Source organism: Etheostoma cragini, chromosome 12 (assembly GCF_013103735.1).
Source record: "Etheostoma cragini isolate CJK2018 chromosome 12, CSU_Ecrag_1.0, whole genome shotgun sequence".
NCBI classification, from domain to species: domain Eukaryota; kingdom Metazoa; phylum Chordata; class Actinopteri; order Perciformes; family Percidae; genus Etheostoma; species Etheostoma cragini.
Genome location: NC_048418.1, coordinates 25,937,878 through 25,955,068, shown reverse-complemented (window position 1 = coordinate 25,955,068; position 17,191 = coordinate 25,937,878). Strand labels below are relative to the sequence as shown.

Here is a 17,191-nt window from a genome sequence, read left to right as displayed (position 1 = left end):
CAGTCTCATCACATTTCCACCGTACACCATAATGTCTTCTCCTGTTAAGTATGGTTTAAGTAATGCTCTGACAAAAGCCATTAGGCCAAAATGTGAGCAACGTTTATCTGACATGGCCAGGGTAAAAAGGTGAAATTGAAGTGATGTGGTTTCTACCTCTTACCCTTTGGGTAATTCGCATAGGAACTTTATGAACTGGTTTAGCACCACAAACAAAGGACAGGCACAACCTGCCAAAGACCTAACTACAGATTAAGGAATGTCAATAACTGAAAAAGACACTCATTTGGCAGTGCATTCTGTTGGAACAAGAGTGAGGAAAAAGTTAACGTATGTTATTTTAAGTGTTTGGATTGAATGCTGTTGTTGTTTAGCGAGGATATTTTTTTAAATCTTACCATAACTTCAATATTTATTATTTAAGTCATAAAAGTATAGCGCTCTTAATGACTTCTCAAAGCGCACAAACACTACAGGCACCATTCACACACACGTTCACACACTGGGGGCCCAGGCTGCCATACACGCTGCCACCTGCTCCTCAGGTAACCATTCACACACATGTGGTGCAGCAATTGGTGGAGCAATTTAGGGTTCATGTCTGGACACTTTGACATGTAGACTGCAGGGCCCAGGGCTCAACCTTCTGATTGGTAAAGAGCGCTCTACTTCCTGAGCCACAGCTGCCCACAGTCGTAGTGGGTGGGGGTGTTGTATTGAACTGCATCACATTAGAAATTTTTCTTTTACTTTTAGCATTTAAAGTCCATTTCATGGCGGAGCTGGGTATTAGATAAGAGTTGGTTGTACAGTATACTCCACTGATAGGAAATGACCCTCCATTAAAGGGTAACTACCTTTTTTTTTTAATCTGGATTGAAAGATTGTTGTTTCCATCAGTCACTTAGACACAAAAACATAGGAAAATAGGGACCAGGCTGAAAAAATGGTGGTCAAACTTTAAAGGCCCAGCCTGTTGGAAAAGGACATGAACATGTTTGGTTTGGTTATTCCCACAGTGATGGCTCAGTGGCTTTGGTAGATTACAAGCCTTCATACAAATCTCAAACATCCTCATTTAAGTTTTGAATAACGGTTTGTACGACACACGGCTGTTTGTTAAAAACCATTTTTCTCCAGTCTTACTGCTGTTACCTCACATGGCTTAGCGATTGAACAAGGCCTCTTCGAGGCTACATAGAACTCAGCTGAGTTTTCACTCAGACTTGCGTCCAATTAAGAGATTGTGTGTATGTGTGTTGGGAGGGAGGTAGGAGATAACGTTGCCGTGGCAGCAAACAGATTAGAATTGTGCTGGAGTGGCACTAATCCCCCTCCACCCAGGCCGTTTTGTTCACCACAAATCAAGGCGCTTCCAATCTGTCTGTCGATTTCACAAAATAGAGGGAGGCATGGAGGAGGGAAGGAGCTAATGAAACAAAAAAGAAAAAAAACAATATTAGATGGCCCTTTTCATCACCACTTAACACCCAAGAATACAGGACGCCGCACATACTCAGATTTACACTGACACAGACTTGCTTATTACTTCAAGTATCAAAAATGACAGCAGCTGCTTTGAGCTGAAGGGATCAAATTTGTCAGCTGTTGCAGTGTTTGGTGCCTTGGACTGCAAATGTTTAGATTCTTAAACTAAAGCTTTCTTTCGGTTAGTCATAGTTAATTCTACAGGTTCCCATGTTGACATCTGGAGCGGATCTGGCTCGCATTGTGATGAAAAAACAATTAAAAAAACATCTGCCCGAAAGGAAGATGATTCTTCTAATTCTGCCTCCTCTTGCTGTCCCAAGTCTTAAAAAAAATGTTCAGATAACCCCTCTCTGAAGCGTAAAAATAACTTATTTAGAGCCAAAAATGAAGCATCGCTGCAGTGACTGCCAAGGGAAGCTGTGCTAACTATCTGCTATTAGTACTTTTTTACAGATTTAGAAATGTTTCTGATAACCTAGTTTTGCCAGACCTTCCTCCACAGCACTGCGGAGGAGTGTCTGGCTAGTGCACACAGCATTCTGTGATGGGAGGAAAATGTTCTCTGGTTAATCGTCATTTCTTTAAACCAATCATAATCAACTTGGACGGGGCCAAGCTCCCGACAGAGCCACAGTGCCTCGGCTAAATATTCTCAGGAAGGAACTTGTTTTGGTGTACGTTCAGAAGTACTCATCAACAGAAAACTCTGATCGGACAGATAGTCTAGCTAGCTGTCTGGATTTACCCTGCAGAGATCTGAGGACCAGGTAACCATAGTCCTTAGATTGGACAGATAGTCTAGCTAGCTGTCTGGATTTACCATGCAGAGATCTGAGGATCAGGTAACCATAGTCCTCAGATTGGACAGATAGTCTAGCTAGCTGTCTGGATTTACCCTGCAGAGATCTGAGGACCAGGTCACCATAGTCCTCAGATTGGACAGATAGTCTAGCTAGCTGTCTGGATTTACCCTGCAGAGATCTGAGGACCAGGTAACCATAGTCCTCAGATTGGACAGATAGTCTAGCTAGCTGTCTGGATTTACCCTGCAGATATCTGAGGAGCATCAATCCATACCCACAACAGATAATCTGTGTTTTAGAGTTTCTTCTCATTTACAATATTGCGGAAGATGTTTTCAGGTTGAACCCTTTCACCCTTGCAGCATTGTTTATTTCCTATTCTACCCACCGAACCATAATGAATGGCTTTGATGATGATTTCACTGAGAATATTTCTGTGGTTGGAAGAGAGCAGAGTGATAGCATCGCTCAAAATGAAATAGTACTGATTGGTTCTGTCTGTCCAGGTGCCTGAGAACAGAGCTGGATTTTAAGGAGAATATTCATGGTAGAGAGAGAGAGATAGACAGACACGCAAACACACACACAAACACACAGACACACACACACACACACACACCACACACAATGGATAACGGTTGTCTCTTCACCACTGTGCCCCTATAATTTTCATCACAAAGAGGAAAATAAATCATAGAAGATCAGAACAATGGCATGCGTGTGAGCTTGTATACATCATTACCTGCATGAGTGTACGAGTGTGTATACAACATGTGTGTCTGTGTTTGAGTGCATACACTTGTGCATCCATCTGCATCTCCTGCCTTAGATATTCAAATGGCTCAATGTGAAAAATGGAATCGAGAGGCTGTTGAAGTGCTGGCTCTTCTTTTTCTCTCTGGCCGAGACACGTGGCCCGAATGGCCTTTGATATGGTAATGACAGGTCTACCTGGTTGTGGAAGACAGAAAAGTTTCCTACCTCTGCCATGGAGGTCCATGTCTCTCTGTAACCCAGTTCCTATTTGATCTAACACATGGAAATAGTTGTTATAAAGACATTGATTAAAGTACTGTTCCATTCATCAATCATTGTGGCTTTCGCAAACTTTCCTACACCCCTTTTAAGTCAGAACTGTTTGAACTGTAATAGTTCAAATGACCACTATCTCAGTGGTGATATAATGGTCACTGGTCCCGAGGTTAAAGTTACACTTTGACTAGTGTTACAGTAATATTTCCTCTTTAATAGTGTTAAATAGCTAACTCTCACAATGTTGTTTTATGACACATGAAAGTGTATTTTTAACACTCAGTTGTTTTATTCTCTCTTAATAGCAGTTTTGATTGCAAAAAAGCTTTAACTTCAGAGCTTGAGTTTTGGTAACCCTAACCCTCCTCTAAACCATCAAAAGAATACCATAACCAAATAGTTTTTGTTGCCTGAACATAACCAAACCATAACCATGGAGTTGGTAGATCATAAAAACGTGTATCAGTTGTTATTTTTTAGGAAGTAAATTACCTATTTAGTCATTAAGCATGAACACTTGTTGCTTAAACCCAAGTCACATCATGGATTTGTCTTTAATTTAAATTTTTACTTAACATTTGAAAGTGCAGAGAAGAAGCTGCGAGAGGCGGACACAGTTCTCAAAATGGCCCCTTTAGTTTTTTTTTAATTCAGAATGTTGAACTATTCCCTTTAAGCACAGGGGGGAAAAAGAAAAAAATTATTCCTCGTTATCCAGATTTGGTACTACAGATTAGCATTGACGTGTTCATCCAAACCTGCCTCATACCTGGTCTGGACTCAGTACTGTATTTATAGCAAATATTGTTCTCCCTGCATTACTTCAGCAGCCCGGCAGGCTGCTTAGGGGGCTGTGGGCACCCGCTGGGTGTTCTGGCAAACAGCATGGCACTGCAGACAGCTGGCATACAAGGCTGACACCACCTCTTTTTTCCCCAGGTGCTAAATGGGCTGTTAGGTACAGTTGAGGTCGCCCAGAAAAAAAGTAGGAAAATTAATTAGAATACACCACAACAGTCTGGGTCTCTTGTTCTCTCAGACGAAATACCTCCTGAGAGGCTCTGTCTAGCAAACAAGGTGCTTAATGACAACAGCATCTAGCTTGGTAATATGCACCTGTAGGCTCCGTCTCATGTCCTGAATACTGGTCTGTAATTTAGACTGGACAACACTGTTGCATGTTCACATCATTGAGCAAATGGCATATTACTCTCAAATGGCTTATTAACTAGGTCTCACACCTGATTAGTCAGTAGCATCTTGGTCTGATAGTAGATGACCTCAGTCCCTCGTTAACATGAAATCAAACCTACTCAGCCTCATACCAACATAAACACATACTGCTTTAGAGATTACTTGAACAATGTCCATTATTTGATTGCTCCTTAGTTTACTGTAATGATCAGCGGAATGTATTAGTTACATTACTAAGCTCTGTTAAAGATGTCCTTAAACAACTCCAACACCATCACACCCATATGCTGTAGCTTGTTTTTTCAACACATGTAGAAATATCCATGTGATTCCTGATTGTACATTTACCAGTGGCTAATACTAGCCAGTCAGAAGAAGACACACTCTGTAGTATCATGCAATATGTAAACCACATAAGGCCATACAACGTGACTCTTGGTTGAGTCATTCTTGAGTAGTTTAACACTAGAACATTCAGAACTCAACTTGCTAACTACCTTAAAGAGCTCTTTAGATTGATTGATTTTTTTAATTGGGTCAGGAATTCAACATGTCATCTTGAATTTGAATATTTTACTCAAAATTTTGTTTTAAGTTAAATATAGCCTCATAGAAGAGTTGGAACCAGCTAATACAGAATACGGGTGATTATTTTTAAATAGTGTGGAATCGAGTTTTCCAACTTTATAGACATTTACAAATAAACACTTTTCTTCACTAAATGGAACAAATATATGTTTAGCTGACAGAGAGAAAGCCAGTGAAAGAGAGGGAAAACGTGCACAATGTATATGTTTGTGCAAATCAGTTTGCTTGTTATTTGTGTGTTATTACCATGTACGTCATCCTCACATTTGCCGGTCATAAATCCCCCCTACTCCTGGTGAACAGCAGCAGCACACACTGCGTGGCATCAGCAGCTTAAGGTTTCTGTTAGCTGGGGGGCTGGCTGATCTTCAGCAGAGCCTACCAGACATTGACAGGCAGGTTTGGAGAAACCAGGCACAGTACTCCACGGGTGGGCACAGAGAGGACTGTCAGGACCTCGAGGCTCTGCCCTAATTACCCCCACCCACCACAGCCACCATGACAAGCTCCCCTGAATACCTCCCTCCCTTCATGGGGCTAGCAGAATGCATCAGCTGCCTGGCTGATGGATGTTAATGGAGTGGGAGGACTGATAGTTTGTTTACGTTGTTTTATTCAAATATGAAGAAAAAGACATACTTTATTAGCACAGTGCTGAAATCCAATCCACACACATGCCCAGGACTTGTTTATGGAACCGGTGCCATATTAGCACAAGGTTGCAGTACCCAACCCTAGTTTCACTTTAATTAAAATCGAGGAAAACCACTTATGACACAATTATAATGGTGCTCATGGCGTTCTTCCCTCATAATCCCCTTCTGACTGGCTAGTAGTCCTTACCTAGGTACTGTCAGGGCCCTCATACTCTGCTTCTGACTGGCTAGTAGTCCTTACCTAGGTACTGTCAGGGCCCTCATACTCTGCTTCTGACTGGCTAGTAGTCCTTACCTAGGTACTGTCTGGGCACTCATACTCTACTTCTGACTGGCTAGTAGTCCTTACCTAGGTACTGTCTGGGCACTCATACTCTACTTCTGACTGGCTAGTAGTCCTTACCTAGGTACTGTCAGGGCCCTCATACTCTGCTTCTGACTGGCTAGTAGTCCTTTGTAGCAAAAACAGAGAACTCAACACAGGGGGAAAACAGGAGCAATGTGTAGTACAACAAAATATGGTGTTTTCTCAGAAAATTAATTTACATAAACATATTGTGATATAAACTCAAAATACAATTATGAACCTGAAAAGGAGCATAAGCACTTTAAACAAAATGCAGAAACTCTGTCTGTGTAGAGGACACAGTAGAGTGAGATGTGGCTAGGTGATCGGCCCGTGGCGCGGTGGGAGACGGCTGCCACGCCAGTAGCACTCAGTTTTTACCTCTTTCTTCACCTATTTTAACATCTTTTTTTACTCTTCTTGTGAGGATATTGTGTGTTTCATATAGTCAGGTAAAGAAGCAATTTAGTAACTGTTCAAATCTGAAATCAAAGTGAATCTGAAATGAGGAATAGTTAAAATATCTGGTACTTTTAATGAAAACCTATCTCAGCCTGTCTCACAACCTATCTCCTGATTACAGATTAAGCGGTTATGTTCCTGATTAGTGAAATAATTGTGTGAAAATGGCATGAATAAACTACACTGTAACATATGTGTCAAGTTTTAAAGGCGTTGTGATAAAAACTGAGGTATGGCTCAGGTTTAGGTAATGCGTTAAAAGGAAAGTAAAAAAGAAATTACTTTGTCACATGTTTTCTGCATTAGGCATTTTGACTAATTGTGTTTAGCATTTTGTGTTGCTGTTTGTCTATAAGTCTTGGATTTAATCTCTGTAAAACTGTGCAATATGTTTAAAAAATGATGAAGGAAACCGTTTTAGCTTTAATTAGCACTAGCAATACCATATTGATGACACCTCTCATTTACAGTCATAGCAGCAAATCTGACTTGTCATGGGTTGATACTTACTATTGGTGGTTCCGCGTGCATATAATGGACTACTTAATTTGTATGACTGTTGTTTGTCTTCTTCCTGTTGGCTAATGTAGCTGTTCTCAATCGCAGCATGAGCTGAGTGGTAAGCAATTAGCAGAAATGAACCGCCCTACATCAGGTCACTGTTGGCTCCGGTGGGGCTGATGATCACAAGCCGCTGGTAATGCTTTTCTATGCTGACGATGACTGATTCACTCGCCATGGTGGCTCTAATTTCACCCACGATTAGAAGTATGAAAAGGAAAGAAGGTAAACCAAGGGTAGACAGGGAAGGCAACACAACCCTCAACTATACCTGCAAATATCAACCGTAACTGCTTTGTGACACATTCAAAATGAATCAGAGCCTTGGACTGAGGCTACCCTGAGATGGATTCACTGTATGTATGGAAGATGGCTGCCATATCCATCTAATTATAATAATACATGTTGCACAGTTATTGAAGTATTTTGTGAGCATTTCACAACTACAACACCATGTTAGTTGTATAAGATTAAAGTTTGGTTCAGACGATGTGAAGGGATTTTCAGAAGCACAACTGCATCCATTCAATAGAAGACATGAGAATGTGAGCAGATGTGAACCTTAGTACATTAGCTACATTCAGTTCATTGGCTGATTGTGGAAAATGAACTCATTCCAGCAGATACAGTAAAGTGCCCATGTTATGAAAAATAAAACTATCCATGGTGTTCAGAGTGAGATCCGGTTTCTGAATGTCCTCTGTCTTTAGTCTCCGGGTGAGCTGTCCAACATCTGCACGGCTTTCTACGTCACTAGAGACGAGGTGGCTAACCGTAGCATGCTAGCTTGTTCTCAATGGCTAAACACTGCTCCAACAGCCACTAGTTGACCAGAATCTCCAAAAGAACTACTTCCTGTCCCTGTTCTACTTCCTGTTCCTGTTCTACTTCCTGTCCCTGCAGCTCCCAGCAAAGATAAAATAGAAGGAAGATGTCTCACTCTCAGGCTGGGAAAAATTGCCCACCAGCCACAGTGGCTGGTAGATGCCCTATTTTACCTGCCACTTTTTTCCAGAATTCAGATTTATAAAAAGTGCACAATTATATTTTGAATTGCTTCAATACATTATTTTTTATTGTTAATACATATTTTCGCTCCAAGGTTTTAAGGCAGTGCCAACAATGGATGCATTGTATAGAGGTAAAGAGATGGGGATGGCTTTTTTACCATCTTCAGAGTTGATGATGATGATCTACAGTCACCATGGTAACCAAACATTTTCACTCCTGAACAGATTCCTTAAGCCCAAAACAGCATTAGTTCGGCATACTTAATAAAAGAAACAGCTTTGTATGAAAAACAAATTCCTCATTGAAGATGGATACAAAGTTAATCCTCCTGGTATCCTCAAACGATCTGAAACGTCAACCTCCTGTGGCGCTAGAGGGAGTGTCAGGTGATCACTAAAGTCAGTAGGATGTATCTGCTGGGTATTATAACCCCCCAGCAGTATGGCACTATGCTCCTGGGGTCCCATCTTCGCCAGCTGTATGGCACTCTGCTCTTGGTGAGATGTCTCACTCTGGAGCTAAAACAAGTGAGATGTCTCATTCTGGAGTTTCTTTAGAAGAGGGGTAACTCATTATAGACTCATTCTGTATGATGTATGATTATATGACAGTATAGTGGCTAAATATGTTCTGCTTTTATTAACAAGTGTATTAATAAGAAGCATTTGTTTTAAACATGCACAGAAAGTTATTGTTCCGACAGACTGATTAGAGAAACTAAGTGACATGGTGGTGCAGCAGACACTTATGTAACAGACACTGACCTAAAGTGGATTCAAATTCAGCTCTCTATCTGATCATGCTTTAGTTTTGTGAACAACACTAACTAGACTGTTGTTGAGTAAAAATATGATTAATCATCGTTGTACCATTTTTGTCTTCATTGGAGTGCTGGCGAAGGAAAGCGAGGATGAGTTTTCATGGTCTTCTAGCCCACTATGCCATCCCAACACCCCACAATGCTAAGAAAATTCTAAGAAATGGCACAGACATTATTGCACTTCGACCACCACTACTGCTTTTCCCAAGCAGTTTTGGTCCTTTAAAAGTGCTCTCCAGGCAAACAACCCTGTTGCACAAATAATGTTTTCGATCGAGCAATCTCCCACAGGTCCGACCTTGGCAGCTTTTATCAGGTGATGAATACTTTTTTTAAAGATTGCATTGTTTTTCAGACCAATACCACAGCTTTTTAGCAGGACCCCAAACACTAAATCCTCTCTACCTTGAAGCGTGGGGGGGGAGATTATACCCGATTGTAGATTTCAACAAATTGATCATTTCATCTTGCTTTGGAAGGAAAGATATGGATGCTGATGAAAATGTATCTGTTATCAGGTAAAGGACATCTGAGACAGGACCCCTGAAACCACAGGCCCTGACAGTTTGCCTTTGCTTCGTAGACGCTGGGATGTTTGGGGAATGGACTAATTAAATTGTGTGTGTTTTGATGATACCTATGAACAGCCAGTGTCTAACATGCACCCACCGTGAAATGAGAGCCAGGCTGGGTGTAATGGATGAATACCTGTCGTCTAGGTGTCGGTCATGAGCGGATGATTGCCAATCAATTAAAAAAATGACACAACTGAAAGCTAATTAGAGCGTTTACTGCAATGAAAATAGAACCGTGTAGAGATGCTCCAAGATTATCTGATACTACAACAGTATAAAAATCAAGGGACTGATGTTTGAGGTGTGTGCATCTAGTTTGTGCTACATTTAAATAAAAAATGTTGTTACGGGGGGTATGAGGATTGGACCCAAATGCAGTGAGAAGGAGGCAGGCAGGAGTAGGAACACAAATAGTTTTATTGTCCAAAACACAACGTAAGCCTCGATGGAACGAATATCCAAAATCCAAGGAGGAAAAGGAAAACACCCAAAAAGATTAAAAAACAAACAATAACCAGGATAAGGGAACAGGATCAGGGAACAGGAACGAAATCAGGAACACTGCAACAAGGTGACGTAAGACGGGTGAACAACCAAAATGATCCGACAAGAGACAAAGGAAACACTGGGGTTAAATACAAGAGGTAACGTGGCAATGGGGAACAGGTGAGACGTCAGGTGGATCACATTAGGGCGGGGCAGGACAATCAGACAAACAAAGTAAAGCTAGACTGGACAAGACAAGACAGGAAGCTGACTACCAAAATAAAGCAGAAAGCATAACACACACACACACACACAGGGAAACATAAGACAGAATCTATGACACCAGACTAGGGATAAAACCGGGACAAAAACACAGGGAAGGCCAAACGGGAAAATAACCCCAAACAAAAACCCCAACCCACAACAAATGTAAGGAAAAGCCTTTAGTGAGGCGTTGGCTCACAGACGTCAAGGGAGTGAGGGAAAAGCTGTTTATAAAGATGTAATATTTTCATTGGATATTCTTTATATCTATCTGGAAGAAAGAGTCCTAGTGTGTGAGCATATAACACACAGCAGCGGACGCAGTAGTTTACAGCTGACGTCTGTGTAGTGTCTGTGTGGTACTGGGTGTAACTTTTTGGAATGGACTTTAAAAACAACACAGCGGTCAAATGTTCGCAAGCAACACATGGCTAAATTGTGCAAAAACAGAGCATATAGTCAAACAGCACAAATCATAATGTAGAAAACCATCTGCATGCCTATTATATTAATCAAAGAAGTAAGCCGAGGTCCGATTCCACATAGTGGTCACAAGGAGCCATGAATGATGAAACAGGAGCCCTGGATCATTTCAGCAAAAAAAAACTAAACAATAAACTGCATACTTCACCTTCTGCTTTAAAAGATGCTACCGGAGTTGCAAAACACAAGTATGAGGTGTTCCGGCTTTCATACTTGTGGTCAGGTAGAAGTCCAGGCCAGTGTCTCAACGCTTCATCCGATCGCCGTGTTCAGGCCATCTTAAAAAATATTTATTATCATTAACAGCAAAGCAGTAAACATCTTGTTAAACGTTGCAGCTCGTCGACCCTCGGACTCTAAATACTCCCGTTTTTTCTCCCGGCGAGTGCTGGCGGCCAGCTCGCGCTGTCTCATTAGCATTGGCTCGGCTTCCTTAGATTAGCAGGATTAAACTGTGACATTGGAGCCGTTACCTTAAATCAGGACACAGTGAGGACACCATTAGCTTGGTGACAGCTCTGGACAGGACGCTGAGGGCAGGAGGGTACGGGATGTTGGCCATGCTGCCATCTTGGTTCACTGCCACTGGTCTGCCCCCCCCCCGCGCTTCCAGAGAAACAGAAAGTTGCCAAGAAGAACTTTTAGAAATATTTGTGTAAGTGTGCCAGTTTTTAACCCTTTTTACTGCAGCCAGGGGAAGTCACTCTACTTACTGAGCAACATTTTAAACATTTAAACGACTTTCTCATGACGTTATGTACGTTTTTTACATGCATCAGGGAAAAGAGTTAGACATGAGACTTTGTTGTCTAACTTGCTTTGTAATGATACTACTATGGCTGCTGTGGTTCTATGCTGTTTTTAGTGACAATGCATCTATTGTCATCCTTGTAACACATTTTATTGCTCTGGAGGTCCTCAAAGTGAGTGATAATTTTCTGCCTCTTGTTTGGTGTGTATACTTTCTAAAGTTGAAACATGTTTAAAGTCCTAATGGTAAAATGAACATGGGAGATATCAGATATATAAGTCAGTGGAGTGTCCCGTTTAACTGCTCTACATCCTTGATCTGAGGTGTTGTCCTATATGAGATGAGTCATAGTTGATTTATGAATGTATAGATGTACTTATGTACATATACTTGGAGAAACAAACCAGAGTATTTGTGATTTCTATTTATGTTGATTGATTTTATTTCAATGTGATGCAGTCACGGTGCTCAGGAACGCATGATTCAAAGTTAAACAACTGAAACACACATCCCAAACTAATTAGGTTTCATACATCAAGTAATGCTCATGAAGTGAAGCCAATCAGTGGTCTTTTCTAATTACAATGGACTGCTGGTGTAGAAAGGAATGTCTTAACGGAATGTTGCATTAAGTCCATTGATTTGTCGCTTCTTGCTTCATGATGATATTGCTGTGCAAGAATCATATTTCACATTTCCTTGTGGAAGTAACCACATTTTCTTCAGTGAGAAGTTGTTAATAATCTTGCCCTGTGCGTTCACTCTGAACATATACTTCTCTCTCGGTATGTGATGCATTTGGCTGCACCGGTCTCCAATCTATTTGTTTCTCATCCTTTGAGTTTCTCGTCCCTCTCACTCTGGATTATGTTTGTCTCAGGTTTACAGTTCATTTTATTGGCTTTCTTTTTGGAGTAAATTTCATTCATGAAAATACAGTACCCTTAAGTCTTATTGTTTGAAGTATATCTAATAAGCCAACCTACAGTAAATACCAGGGGTCATCTAATATGGATCAACAGATGTACATGGATGTCAGGCTTTGCCCCTCACCTTCCTCTCTCTGTGTGCTGTTCTCATAGAAAACAACCTTCGAGCTAGCAAGCTACACGCTGACAGTGGCAACGTTTGAAGAAAATTTGGATCGTGCAGGAAGGCAGGCCTGCTTGCTTCTCTCAGGGAATGATTGTAAAGATTTATAAAGAATATGTTTAGGGCATTACCTCTCTAACTGGAAAATTTAGGACTGATTGGTGGGATTGCTGTGGACAAAGTCCACATGGAGATAAGTAAGATAAGTAAGATGGTTAGAGATAACGAGGTGGAACCATGTATCAGCTCGTTTAAATAGCGGACATTACTGTATTCTGTCAACAGTTAATTTCATTTAATAGTGGATGTGACGTTTTTTGAGGTGCAAGTGTTCCACCAGAGCAAGTTCTTCCCTGAGACTATTTGGCAGAGCCATCGTCGTTGCGTCCCAAGACCATTGAGATTGGGTTAAGAAATGCAACCTCTGTCCATTCATTTCTGTATTTCCCTTGGCTGTGTTCCCATGTTAATCACTCGGCTCTGATCAAACTGGGTTTTCTGTACATCAGAGATTTAGCTACACGTTAGCATTAAACTGCAAGGTATCTTCTACCACACCACAAAACGGCTGGGGGGAAATACAGAAAACCACAAAGACACTGCAACCTCTATCTGTACTGGGTATTTCTGCACCCTAGGTTTCCATCAAAATACATATAAAAAGAGGTATCAAATGAATTAACTACAGCGAGATAAACTTATACAGACTGTGTGAGGTCGTGAGGAACATGGCCGACAGGTTTCGGAGTGTTTCTGTGCCAGGTGGGGAGGACGGGAGTTCAAGCTGCACTCCTGCACGCCACAGAAATGCCTGGCAGCCATGTTTAGTTATGAGGCCGTCCCGCTGGAGTTGTGCATTTAAGGGGCTGGTGGGATGCAGCGTGGGGGAGGGGAATTTGGGCCCATGGGGTAGTTTTCATGACAATGGCATGGTTCTGGACCGATGGGGTGCAGCTAATGATGAATAATTATGCAGTTTTCTTAATTAATATTGCTGTTCTTTTTTTCCTCCTCCTGTTGTAAAAATCTTGACCTCACCCCTGATTTCCTGGTGTTTGGAAAAACAAGAAATGACTGATGAATGGAGACTAAATGGTGTTGCAGAGAATTTGGTTCGCTGCAGATACAACACTCTCCTCAGGCAGGGTCGCTGCCTTTTTGTAATGTGTGCTCTCCGGGTCACATGTATTTAATATGCCATGGGTGGCCATGACCAGCCAATGACACCGTGCTAGCTTGTGCAATGTGAATGAATGCGGGTGCTGAGTTCTGCGATGATTTTACAGTATAATTTCGGTTGAATTTGAGATGTGCCTCTGAGCATCATTGTTGAAAACTATGTCCTTCCAATGGCCTCCTCTGACTGTGAACACTTTCATTTGAAGTACTTTATACTAAAGAACCATGTTTGTAATAACTGGTAACTAATCATTTTGAGGTTAAGGCAGGTACTGTGTGTATGTTATTGTCAAAAACCTTGATAAAGAGACCAATGCTAATACTTTCTTTATGCCTACCCTGTATGGCACTCACCCCAAGCTCGCTTGGGTCTCTAAAAACACAATTCACAAACGCATGCGTTAAGTGTTTGAAAAAGGGTGTTTAATTTTCTGAAGCAGCTGGACATGGAGGAAATGTATTTGTTGGGAAGTATTTTCAGCAGCAGATTAATCCACATTTGGTGCTCTTGTGTCGGATTTAGTCAAAGTGTGTGTGTGGGTGTGTATGTGTGTTAAAGGTAAAGCAAGAACATGTCACCCAGACAGATAGAATAAAATAGAGCTCTATGGTACACAGGAAGAAGATATATCAGTCTTTTAAAATACTTTGGACTTAAATAGGATTTTCTGATAAAAAGAAAAAAATTGAAACTTTGTAAGGATCAAATCACAAATAAAAAAAATAAAAAAATTGCATCTTAACAAATATCGAAGGGATCACTATGAAAGAAGAAGTTCATCGTACAATAAAGTCCAATCTGAGTTTCTTTTAAAATGTTTAAATAAGACCTAGTTGTATGTGATAATGACGCTTTGCACATTTACCTCCCTCCCACTATCATTTTTTTCCTCTCTGTCAAAGTGATGCATGGAATGGTGGACCAAGTGCAGAGAGGAGGCAGGCAAAAGTTGAGCTTCAGGGTTTATTAAAATAAAAAGCAAAGTGCAAACAAAGGAAGTCCTGAGAGGGGCTGACAACAACTAAATCCAGAATGCAAAAAACAAGAAGAGGGAATCCAAAAATAAAAGCAGAACAAACCAGAAATAGAGAACAAAAGAAATCCGGGACGTAAGGAACCACACACTACAGTGATCTGACACAGGACCAGGGACGCACACAGATTACATGCAGAGGGTAACGAGGTAACGAGGCAGGTGAAAAGAGGCCTGGGAAACAGGTGGAAAACATCAGGTAATCAAAGGAAGTAACACTGAAGACAAGACAGAGACCCAGACTTAAAAATAAAACAAGAAACAGAACATATGCAAAAATAAATACCATAATCACAAGACATGACAGTAACCAGGCTAAGAAATAAAGACAGAAAAACAGACTACCACAATAAGACAAGACACCAAACCATAACACTATCTCTTTGACCACATGCTGGCGTAAAGCCTCAAACAGCCGTCTGGTTGCCATTATTTTTCAACCTCAAGGTTTCACTTCCTTTCAACTCTTGTGTGTGTGTGTGTGTGTGTGTGTGTATATATGTGTGTGTGTGTATACATATATACACACAAACACACACACACATATATACACACACACATATATATCCCCCCACACGCTCCCTGACAAAACTTCCCATCTGCATTCACTAGTAGCCCTCCCATTTTAGGGAACATTTCAATGCAGCAGAGCTGAATGTTGAAAAAGACAATCTATGCAGGCAAATATGCGCACGCACACACACACACACACACACACACACACACACACACGCCACTAACACCTACTTTCTAATCAACTCATAAACCTTGCACATACATTAGAACACACAAACTAGCATTTGTTTAGCACATACTCCCCCATACATGCCATCAGCGCCACACAAGCGCGCGCACACACACACACAGAAACACACACTGGCAGCCAGCAGGCAGACGTGTGGGTGATTGAATGTGATAGAGAGCCGACACGACAAGCGTAGCATTCACCTTGATCAACTGGCTTTTCTCTGCTTTGAAGCGCAGTCCATGCTAACGCGGCTGCTCTATTTCAACAAGCTAACCTGGGCAGTGTCTCACACACACTCACACATACACACATTGTTGCTGCATTTGGAGACTCTGTGCATAAGGGTATCTGTAGGTTTGTCTGGTTTGTGTTGGGGGTAACTCTCACATGTTTATTAAAAGCAGATAATGAGAGCTAATCAAATTAAAATATGATAATTGTTAATCCTAGTTTAAGGTGAATACTACTTTAAGTTACAATTGATAAAGATGACATCCTAGTCCGTAGTCTGGTGTAGAGATGGTAACGTATTCTCTTCTTGTCCGTTTGAGTAATCCATTGGCTTGCTAACCCTCACTCCTTGGACTGGAGTCGGGCTAACTGGTTGTCATGTAGCTCAGGATAGTCTGATTGTCAAGTTCCCTCTTTGTTCAGCTCTCAAAGGACACGAGTACAACTCAAACTTCCAACTTAAATCCTTTTCTTCTTATCTGGCTCTGTCAGGTGATTGGTCTGCCAGTAAGTTAGTTGTTGATTAGTTGTAGGTCAGGTTGTAAACCTTTTTAGATAGAACCAAAAATTAACATTTTAAACAAGCTTTTACATTTAAATGCCAGAACCATTCAAACATTACACATTAAAAAAAGAAGACAATTTCATAAATCTCACAAAGGTAATGAAGCTCTAGTATTTAACAGAACTTAAAATTTTCCATTCTTTTGTATCTTACTTTTAATTTTTTTCAAACTCAAAATGAACTAATATTTTGCATAAACCCATTTAACACAAAATTCAACATTATGAAAGTAAGTAAACATTTTACCGACCATTGGCGTCTTTGGACTGAGCTTTGTGGCTGAACTTGGAGTGTCTTCTCTCTGCGTTTTGTTTTACTGGGTGTTTCCCAATGTCAAGGAAGGATCCTTGAAAGCCTGAGTTTCGAGGATGCCACCTCATCAACGTCCGTCGAAGGACCGTTCCAATGTCAAGAATCCTCCGAATTCCTCCAAGGACTGAGTCCTTCATTCAGAAACCTTCCCATAGACAGAGAAGGATGCATATGTGTATCCTTCGCGGTCTCAAATCACCCACAATCCAAAGCGCGGGCCTTCGCCGTCTCGTTAAAAAAAATAATAGCGGACCTCAGCGGGAGTTCGAGCGGCATCGCTGACGGTGAAATGATGATTTAAATGTAAGTATCTTTAGTGTGTGCCGTACATTTGTTATCACCGTTAATGTTTTACATCAATGTAAAGCTTACCGCTTTAAAGCTTGTACAAATTGCTCTAATGATTAGGTAGATACACCCCAAGCTAATGTTAGCTAACTGAACCTATAATTTAACTTTTGGCTGTTAGCTAGCTAGGTTGCTGTCTTTGCACAGTTTAATGTACGG

At 41.1% G+C, this 17,191-nt stretch overlaps 1 protein-coding gene across 1 annotated transcript in view; it reads left to right on the top strand.

Annotated features, from left to right (window-relative positions):
* The window catches only part of LOC117954173 (receptor-type tyrosine-protein phosphatase N2-like), a 186,361-nt gene that overhangs the window by 94,858 nt on the left and 74,312 nt on the right, over positions 1 to 17,191 (top strand). The gene's annotated exons all lie outside the window — the stretch shown is intronic.